We start from the raw sequence: 11,165 nt of genomic DNA on the forward strand, positions 1-11,165 counted from the left end.
CAACCTCATCCCGCCCCCTTGACCTGTCCGTCCTCCCTGGACTGACCTATCCCCTTCCTAACTCCCTACCTACACTCACCTTTACTGGCTCCATCCCCGCCTCTTCGACCTGTTTGTTTCCTCTCCACCTATCCTCTCCTCTATCCCTCTTCTATCCGCCTCCCACTCTCTCCCTATTTATTTCAAAACCCCCTTCCCCTCCCCCTTTTCTGATGAAGGGTCTAGGCCCGAAACGTCAGCCTCTCTGCTCCTATGATGCTGCTTGGCCTGCTGTGTTCATCCAGTCCTGCACCTTGTTGTCTCGGATTCTCCAGCATCTGCGGTTCCTACTATCTCTTGGCAAGAATGTAAGTGTTTTTGTGGGGAGGGGGGGTGGTGGGATCATACATTGGGATTCACGGGACGAGGGGTCAGGTCAGAGACAAAAACATGGGTGGTGGCTTTCAGTGAATTGGTGCAAATCAAAACTCTCTCCTCCCCCAACAAATGCCACACTTGGATCTTCCCATTTGGAAGTTAGTTTGTGAACTAACATAAAGAAATTGGGTCTCGCCCAAGTGCCAAACTGCTCAATTATTTGCCTTTCTCACCAAATGTCCCATCACTTCGTATGAAGGAAAACCTTGGCCTTGACGTCTAGAGCACTTCATTTGCTTTGTACTGTCTTGAAGAATCCTGTGGTCACGAAAGGTGTCCTGTACAGTTATATTTTCAATACTAAGTCTGCTGCCAGCCTGTGTGTGTGTATACATGTAATACATATGTGTATTTATATTTATAATTACATATTTGAAGACTATTGTTTAAAATAAAAGGATCATGTTTGAAAGGTTCGGACATATTCTGGATTAACAATGCTTCACCACGTTGTTTAATCAAGGGATGAAGTCAGCAGCTTAATGTATTCTATAAGCCAACTACTGGTTAAAGAATAATCATGTGACTTTGGAGAAAAGGCAAGCAAAGCTTTCAAGGAGATAAATGATAAGGTTTATGGCCTTTAATTGATAGAAGATGAGTTTTGAAAAGACGAGAGGGCCTCGAGGCCAATGGTTGCCGAGGAACCCTTACTGGTCACGGGTTTATGTTCCACAAAGCAAATGTAGTCTCTAAGAAAGATACCCCAGAAACTGTACATCTCTCTCCTGTTCTCACTTTCTCAGTAGAAGGTCCTGAGAATCTGATACAGCTTCCAAATCCCTGTATCTCTGACTACATTATAGACTTGAAAAACTGAACTGTGACCAATTTCTAAAGATTCAGATCCACATTGCTTGCATTCAGAACTGAAGCCCATCCATCAGTCTACATTTGTCAGCAAGAAATCCAAGAAACCATGTGACACCATCTCATTCTATCCATTTGTTTTCAGACCCTTAGGTCACAGAGGTGTTTGACTGCCTTTTGTCCTTTCTTTTTGAAAGCCATAACTCTCCAGAGATTGTTGTCTGCGTGTGTGTGTGTGTGTGTGTGTGTGTGTGTGTGTGTGTGTGTGTGAGAGAGAGAGAGAGAGAGAGAGAGAGACTATATTTGGGATTCAGGGATATAGTTTAATTCTAGATCACAGTTTAGATGTTAATCACTGTTTGCTTTAAAAATAAGTTTTGTTCATAAAAACTGATGATTATGAATTCATCAAAGAAGCCTGGTGAAAATGCCTTTTATTCCACATAGTAGTACAAAAAAATCTTCGCTAATTTGGTGATCGAGACAATACATTTACACTAAAAATGTGACTGGCGGAGTAATGGGATTTGATTACCATTACATTTATCATCATCACAGTAATAACAAAAGAACATAAGAAATAGGAGCAGGAGTAGGCCTTCTGGCGCATCAAGCCTGCCCCACCATCTAATAAGATCATGCATGGCTGATCTTTTTGTAGACTCAGCTCTACTTACCTGTCTGCTCACCATAACCCTTAATTCCTTTACTGTTCAAAAATCTATCCAACTTTGCTTTCAAAACATTCAAAGAGGCAGCCTCAATTGTTTCATTGGGCAGGGAATTCCACAGATTCACAACCCTTTGGGTGAAGAAGTTCCTCCTCAACTCCGTTCTAAACCTGCTCCCGCTTACTTTGAGGCTATGCCCCCTAGTTCTAGTTTCACCTGCCAGTGGAAACAACCTCCCTGCTTCTATTTTATCTATTCCCTTCATAATTTTATATGTTTCTGTAAGATCCCCCCTCTTTCTTCTAAATTCCAAGGAGTATAGTTCCAACTTATTCAATATCTCCTCATAAGCCAACCCAATATTTAGTCATCTTTTTAACCAAGTTATTTTTTCAATATTATTTATTTCGTCGCCTTCTAACTCTTTGTTGCCATTTAGCAACGTTGTTTCTCCTGCAATATTCTATTCTGAGGGAGGGCCGCTATTGACACAGTCAATCCTGCTTCACTCAAAGGGAGTGAGATTGACTTTACCAGATTCAAATAACCTTGCCTCTCCTCCCCTCGCCGACTCTATGCTTTGACCTTTTGAACACTAAGTAAACTTATAACACTGAACACTCATTGCCTCTCCTATTCTAAGCGTCTAACTATTCAGCCACGTCCAAGCATGATGTAGGGAACAGAAAGGAAAGTCAACTTTAATTTGAAACAACTTTAGATTAAGGATCCATCTCATTGCATACCTATGTTATTTTATCACTCTACACTAATAGAAAGGGCAGAACTAAGTCCAAAGTCCAAACTGATATGAATTTTGCAATAATTTTACAGCTCCTCTACATGAGGAAATATGTTCTATTTACTTGGGACCATTCCCGCATCTTTCTGCCTCAAACCACCTTTATCACTTTATTACGCTCGCCTTCCACCTTATCACAAACATTCCTTATGATTCTATCAATCCCTTCCCTTTTCCCTCTCTCCATTAGTTCCTAACCCTTTCAGTTTTCTAAGAAGTGACAAAATTTAAAGGTTAATTCTGTTTCTGTCTCCACAGATGCTGCTTGACTTGCCAAATACTCCCAGCATTTTCTGTTCATGACATTGGTTCGTTCAAACAGCATTTGAGGTTTAGGATGTGAACTTTTGACCCTCCCGTGTGAGGAGCGTTTAACAGCAACAGCTACAAAATTGTCCTTTTGATCGACTTTCTTAACGCTATTCACCACAGAGATGATCAGCATGATAAAAGTAGCCAACGCCCAACAGTAAATACCTTAAGACACCGCAATCAACGCCTCTGTAAGTGCAATTCAGTCCAAACTTCTTGACTGTTTTTAGACTCAGAGGTTAGAAAATTGCACTTTTTTTCATTTTTGGCAAGGTGAGTGAGGGAGAGAAAACAGGCTAAGAAACGGGCCCTGCCTGAACATGTAGGAAAATCACAGCAGTTCCTATTATTGAATAAATCTTTACTATTCTCCTCTCACCTCCAGCAAATGAAACTTTAAATGGAAGTGTGGAGTAACAAAAAACATAAAGTGGCAAAGTTTTCAGACTATGTAAGCATTTAAATGACATCACTTCAAGTCAAAAGCATATAAGTCTTAAAATACTTCGATAATAGGGGCCAGATTTGCATTGATACTGAGCTGCTTTGGATTGGTTTTATTGATAAACTGAATTAGGGTGACTCTGAAGTCAGTTCAATGACAGAGGTATCGACTGCATTAACTGGCTGCAGGATGGGAATGGTGCAACTCCGGTTCCACAGGCTAAGCCGAGATTGAAACTGCCCCAGATGGTCTGGTCAACCTTAAGAGCTTGGATTTCTAACTCCACATAGTTACACTGAGCTGCTGTAACACCCGGAAACATTTCATAATGAGCGACCTGCCTGCCAGGGAGCAGGCATTTGGAGTTCTGCCTATCCTACAGACACCACACAGCTCTGCAGTGGTAACAGTGCAATCGCTGACCTTTGTCACTACACACCTACAGTATTTGTCATTGGTGTCCACCAGCATTTCTACTATCAGCAGACTGCAATAAAGCATTACCATGCGTAACATTAGAGATACCTATTTGGCAAGAGGGTCACACCCTGTAACACTGGGTTTGATTTAATGTGGCAGGAAATGTGGCACACTTCTTCACAATTCAGACATTTGTCAGTGGGAAAACCTGCTCTGGAGGGGACCAGGGTAGGCAAATGTTCACCCACTCATGCCGGGATATCATTTTGGGCTCATCATTGAGCCAAATGGCACCGAGGGACTTTACTAGTGGCTCAGGAGTTACATGTGAGTAGTGCAGGTTTCCATGGCTCCTGAAGGTGAGAGAGAGAAACAGAAAGTGTGATAGCTTCAGGCCAGGGGATGTAGGTGTGACTGAACATATCTATAGCTGGAGAAACGTCATGCTGAACGGTGAGCCACTGGTTAGAACATTTGGAACATTGAAAGTGCACATTTTAGTGACTTAGCAAAGGAATATATTCCCTGCTGTACATCAAAGAAAATGACAGTAAAGAGCTCTGGGCAGATAGTGATACTGTAAATATCCATGATGGTTTTATCGATGATTAACATGATGGAACTAGTGAGGTCATCTGATGTTGGCGATGAGGGAGTTGTAAAGTCAAGATGTATAGAAAGCAGTGTAGCAAGAGGACAGAAATGAAAGAAGGCATGATGACAAAAAAAAAGTCAGGAAGTGCTAAAGAGAAAAGAAATAAGAGGGAAATCAAAGGGGAACTGGATGTAATGGAGTCAGGTCTGGACCAGCAACTAAAGTGTGACCACAAAAGGAAAACACAAATTAGAGTGTGTGATTAGGAACAACATACTCTGGTACATGATTGGGGAATAGAGAGTCGACAAGAGAATAGTGTCCAGAGTTGTAATAAGAGATACCATAGTTACATAAAGTTGAAAAAGATAAAGTGAAATCAGCTTGGAACACTTGATTCAGAGTCAAGTCTGGAGGCAGGGTGTGCTCAGAAATTATTTTAAGTGTAACTTATTGGAGGACACACTGCTGGTTGTGGGAATGAGAAGCCAAGAGATGCGCAGAAAGTCATACAAATAGTGGTAAAGTTGGAGAGCCTTTAAACCTCCAGAGGCAGTGGACAAATGAACATTATTATTTTTTTTTAACATTCGTTGTGAGTTTGGGATGTGGAGGAGAGGGGAAGTACTTCTCTTGCCCTAACAAGAAAAGATTAAGCCTCCCTTTGCCTGGGCTTTCACTCCTATCCTCACACACAACACTCTTCAAAACCTCTTCCTACAACTTACCTTCTTACCATGAGTTTCCTCTGGCTCAGGGTGCTGGTCTCCTGTTGCTCAGACATCTGCTTCCACCCATTTGGCCCTTCACGTTGGTAGTAATGTGTGGGCTAGGTGGGTTAGCCATAGTAAATGCAGGGTTATGGGGATACGGTAGGGGGCTAGGTTTGGGTGGGATGCTCTTCAGCAGGTCAGTGCAGACTTGATGGGCCGAACAGCCTCTTTCCACAGTGTAGGGATTCTATGAAGCATGAGACATCCAGGGGATAAAATAGCCCTGACCTCATGCTGCTCACCTCAGGCGTGTTTAGCGTTCAGCTGGTGTCCCATTGCCCACTCATCAAATTCCACTTTCAGTTCAAATTTCTCCATTTGTAGATTGCGTACCAGCTTGTTCTATATTAATCTTCATTAATCATAATTCACAATGAGGTTACAGTGAACAAGTGATAGTGGCTGCTTCAAAGAATAACTTGCATTTGCAAGATCAATAGCCTTTTGAAAGAAAAAACAACTTTGTTTTATGCCTTAAAATGTTCTGGCTGTCCCTATTTAGAGTCTGATAAGTCGGAAACCGAGGCTAATTTTGTTTGCAGGCAGATGCTGGGCATTGGTGACATGTAGAGACCTGTTTTGTAGTTATGTGTCACATTATCCAATAATGTCCCTGCCTTAAAAGAACAGTCAGGACCATGTGTATTAGTTGTTGCTATAAAGCCCAAGTTGTGAAGTAGTTGCTATTGAAAGAAGCGTGCTATCATACATGCATAACAAATAAAAATTAAGCAAGTTATTAAGACCAATTCACAATATATTTTTAGTAAAATATACAATAAAAACATGAATTATAAAAGCAAGGATATATTAAGATTATTTTACTTCTATTATTTGGATTATATTTTTTCTTCCAGAATCTTGTATTTTTACAGCTGATTTACAGTCTGTTTCTTTCAAAGCAAATTATCGTGCTATTTTATTATATTTTAAATTATATTTATTTGTCATTTATTTATATCTAAAATACAATGCAGCAAACTTAGTATTGATGGTTTTCCGAACATGTGAAAGTCATGAACAGGAAAAGATGAATTGGACCACTGAGCTTGCCGTATGTCATGGCAGAACGTCATGACTAAACATTTCTTCCCAGCATCCACAACAATCAGCCCTGCAGTCAAGCAATTTCTTAGGAGAGCCAAAGTAGAAAGGAGACAACAAGGGTCTTCAAGGGCAACTGGGGATAGACAAAAAATGTCAACCTTTCCAGTTAGCCCCAGTTCTGTGAATATATACTGAAAGATTTGACTGTTCCACATATTAAGTTGTCTGTCATGGTCAATACCTCAGTATACATTTAAGAGACATGCTCACGATATCTCTGTAACATAGCATGTGACCATATAAAGATCTTATATTGGATCTCTTGAAGCATGACACTCTACTGGATGCATGTTACTCTCTAGTAATCTAATAATTTAATATTGTATGCCTGAGCAATGTAACGTTTGCATACAATAGATAGTTGTAATAAACATCTATTGGATTCTTCAATACCACAATATCCATGCCCAGTTTCTTATGTTATGGGAGATAACATACGCATTGACATGTAAACTATTGGAGGCAAATTCACATTACCACTTTTCCCATAATTCCTTACAAAATTTGCTTCCTGTTCTTTTACCAAATCGGTAATACAAATTATCCATTGCTTCATTCTTTTTGTCATAGTTTTTGAAGCTTTTCTTGCTCCAAAGTTTAATGGCCAATATGTTAAGATTTCCCAACTGTGAACAGTGAAAAGATTGAGCAATATTATGATAGATTTTTTGTTGTACCAAGCTTTGGTCGTGTCAACAAGGAGCATGTGGAGTTGTAAACATTCTGAGCCAGATAAACAAATCTTGGTGCCTAAGACAACAGGAATAATCAGGGTCCTCTTTGCAACTCCCCTCCGAGTCCATCAATACCTTATGGCAACTGACTCTGCCTTGGACCTATCTGAAACCGTTGTAATTGCTTGCCTAGTTTGAACCAGCAATAATACAATGGTTCTTTGTTCTGTGGGGGGTGTTACCAAGGACGCCATATTTGATCAACATGAACCGATTGGCCCATATGTTAATGCACTCTGGAAGCACAGGAGAAAAGAACCAGATGTGTTTCTGGTGGGAGTCCAGAATAGGGGGGTAAATCCTTAAAATTAGAGTTACACATTCAAGGATAGTGTCAGGAAGAAGTTCTTCACACAGAATGGAAATCTGGAACTCATGTTGGACATTGTATGGAGGTATGGTCCATTGAAAAGTTCATAACTGTGTCTGATAGGTTTTTGTTAGGTAAGGATATTAAGGGACATGGAACCATGACAGTTAACATGGAGTTTAAAAAGAATCAGCCAAGATTTAACCAAATGGCAATACAGGCTCAAATGCTGAATGCCCTATACTGTTTATATGCCAGGGTAGTGATGGCATAGTGGTAATGTCAGTGGTCTAATAAACCAGAGTTCCAGACTTATGTTCTTGGGGACCTGGGTTCAAATCCCACTAAGGCAGGTGGTGAAATTGGAATTCAATAAAATCTAAAATTAAAAGCTTGTCTAATGGCAGTCATGTTATCATTTGTGTAAACAAACCTACGGATTCACTAATGTCCTTTCAGGAACATGTGACTCCAGACCCACAGCAATGTGGCTGGCTTTCAGAGGGCAGTTAAGAGTCAATCATGGCAATTAGGAATAGGCAACAATTCTGGCTTTCATCAGCAATTCCTGTATTTTCTACAAGAATGAAACGAGAGAAGAATGGTCCTACGCCAAATTGCCACTGGGGATAGTAATGGCAAGAATAATTGAAGATGATGAATTAAAAATGACCTAATATTAAATCATGCTTACTTAAGTGGAACTTTTTCTATAGTGTCTTGATAAGTGAAAGGGACACTGAGCCTAGATTGTGAAATCCAGCAGACTGCTCAATCATTTTTGTCTGCAGCTACTCATGACCTGCTTGAGATCAGTTACCTCAGCCCAAACCTAGGATGGATCATTCTCAGTCTCTGTAGCTTATTATCAAATTATACATTAGGTTAAACCACTTGAGATACTGGAGATCTTGTCAAACTCTTTTTAATTTGTAAGGCAATCAAAATCTACAGGCATTTTGCAACAATATTCCGACAAAGTACATTTTTTTTGTTCAGTTTTCAGGTTTTGTTTACATAAAATGACAACTTTATCTGTACAAGGACAGTTGCTCTAAGCACTGCATTAGGGATGAAATGAATCACTTAGACAGCGAAGTTCATTGCTTTAACTATTTCCATTCTGGCCAGAGCAAAACTTTTCTATTATACCTTTCAATTTCAATGACATTTAAGTTCCGGCTTTTGAACTGCAGTAATAAAATGAACTCTTATCTTAGGCAGGCTCAGCATTATAGCTCACCTTATAACACTTCTAGTAATGCTATTCCAAACACAATCTTGCCTGCTTTGCTCATCATCTTGGTGAACTAACAACCCTAATTTTAAAAAAATGTGGCAAACATAGCATCATCTCCTCATAAAGGAAAAGAAAAATGAGCAACCAAGCCAAGTCTAGGCATGCTTTAGGATTACAGTGTTTTACACTACACCAGGAGGCCATTTGCTCCTTTGTACCTATGCTAGCTCATTGAAAGAGCTACCTAAATAGTTTCATTCACCTGTTTTTTCCCCATAGACTTTCAAATTCTTCTTCTTCAAATAGTTACCCAATTTCCATTTGAAAATTACCAATTGATCTATTTTTCCACGTTTCTGGGCAATGTATTCCAGATCAGAACAAGTCACTTTCCTTTCATTGTACTAATGGCTGCATTGTCCTAAAGCACTTTCTGGCAACCTGTCTTTAGATATATTCAAGAGGGAGCCTGATGCGGCCCTGCAGCTAAAGGCATCAAGAGGTATGGAGAGAAAGTGGGAGTGGGATGCCAAAACTACATGATCAGCCATGATCATACTGAATGGTCAGGCAGGCTCAAAGGGCCGAATGGCCTACACCTGCACCTATTTTCTAAGTTTCTATGTTTCATTATGTTGTTAAGTTCTGGCTGCACAAAAATTATGCCAAACTTCATTTTCTTAAGATGAAGCAGCATTAATATTGGTTTATGTGGCTTGGGGGAAGGGAATAGTGGGGATGGGATCGATGGCAGCACTAATATGGACAAGATTTGAAATCCCTTGAATCCAAGAGAAGTTCCTACACAGTTCTGTCTGATCCAGATGTTTGTATATGATTGACAGTTACATTGTAGAATTGAGATGGCACAACAAGAAATAAGTAATTTAGATATTTTTAGCCTCTGCCATGGATTGGCACGTAACAACAGACATTTCTGTTACAGAAGTTCTACATTGGCATTTAGATCTTTATTAATAAAAAGAGAACCTATTAACATTAGAGGATGTCCACCTTTTCCCCTTCTCCTTTATCATCCATTTTAAAACCAACCCCCCCACCCCCTGGCCCCCAAGTTTTCTGTTCCCTCTTTTAATATCTCTTTATTAGGCTTTTGTATACATCTTTGTCAAATTGGGCTCCTGTGAAGCATCTTGGGACATTTTGCCAAGCTAAAGGTGCTATATAAATACAACATGTTGTCAACGTCTTCTCAAAAAAGGATAGTGGACAATTATTTCATAATTGCCACAAATACTTATTTAGGGGAGGAAGGAGAGAACTGATCCTACAATTCAAACATTTATGCCCACCCCCCACAAAACTCCTCCTCATTTCAGTCCTTTCCTTTCCTCTTGTACTCCGTCTTTTATTTTCTTCCTGGAGAGAATCCTGTTGAACTACATCTGGTTCATGTAGACTTCAGCTACTGTACGGAATAATATGCAAGCCTGAAAGGTTATAAACTGCATAAAAAGGAAGATTACAACACTAACCTAAATATAGCTTGGGAACAGTCAGTATGATACTTAAATTGCAGAGACATATACCAGGCACTGGTAGCAGTCTGTTCAACATGGACGTTAAGATAAATGCAGGGAGATTTTCATTTCAAAGCTTCAATTGTGTGAGCATTTAAGCCTGGGCCACCATTACAGATCAAAATTACAATCGGCATTCAGCAAGGAAGTAAAGATGCCACAGGAGGGGAATTGGGGCTGGGAGGAGGAGGAGCTGTGGAGCCTGGCCAGAATGGAAGTTCAAAAATGAAACATTTGGGCATTAAATGAAAAAGCCTTGTAGCTTTGAGACTGGAAACCTACTTAAGATTCTGTGCATTGAGAAATTTTGGTTCAAGTCACACTCTCGAAAAAGTGTGTAATGTGAGGCATCCTTTGATGAACGTTAGCAGGACTGGAAAGTATACAGATAAAAAGATAGCCTCTACTGGATTTTAAAAAAAAAACTATACACTGATTTAAGAGCCAGAATCACCTAAAAGTTTATCTTTCAAGCTGTTGAATTAAACACATTTGTTTATTCGACAAGTCAATCAGCAAATTTCTACCTTGCAAGATTTTTCAAAGTTGTTTGGATGACTAACAACCTCATAAGGCTAATTTTGAAAGCTGCATAACCTGTGTGAGCCTGAACATAGCAAATTGTTTCCAGACCAAAGTTTTTCCCACTGGCCTGCTTTGTACAGTCTCCAAACTGCTCCTTATGCTGCCACCTTGAGTTATTCATTACAACAGCACATCCTTAGCTATACTTTCTGCCATTCACTTCCTGCATTTTTTCAGTTCCTGGGTCACAGTCATTGTATTAACCCTTTTTTCTCCTGTTCCTTTTCTTTGGTAACATAGACACAAAATGTCCAGTCTAGAATGTCTTCAGAAACTGTTCTTGAGTTATACACGTGATCCTTAGCCAATGCTTGGAATACATAACAGGTGACATTCACTCTTAGATAACAAGGTGTAGAGCTGGATGAACACAGCAGGCCAAGCAGCATCAGAGGAGCAGGAA

General features: G+C 39.9%; 1 protein-coding gene across 5 annotated transcripts in view; it reads right to left on the reverse strand.

Moving 5' to 3' along the window:
- atad1b (ATPase family AAA domain containing 1b) overlaps window positions 1-11,165 on the reverse strand; it is a 54,685-nt gene that overhangs the window by 26,945 nt on the left and 16,575 nt on the right. The window lies entirely within an intron of this gene.

The sequence above is a fragment of the Rhincodon typus genome, chromosome 20 (assembly GCF_021869965.1).
Source record: "Rhincodon typus isolate 14 chromosome 20, sRhiTyp1.1, whole genome shotgun sequence".
Classification (NCBI taxonomy): domain Eukaryota; kingdom Metazoa; phylum Chordata; class Chondrichthyes; order Orectolobiformes; family Rhincodontidae; genus Rhincodon; species Rhincodon typus.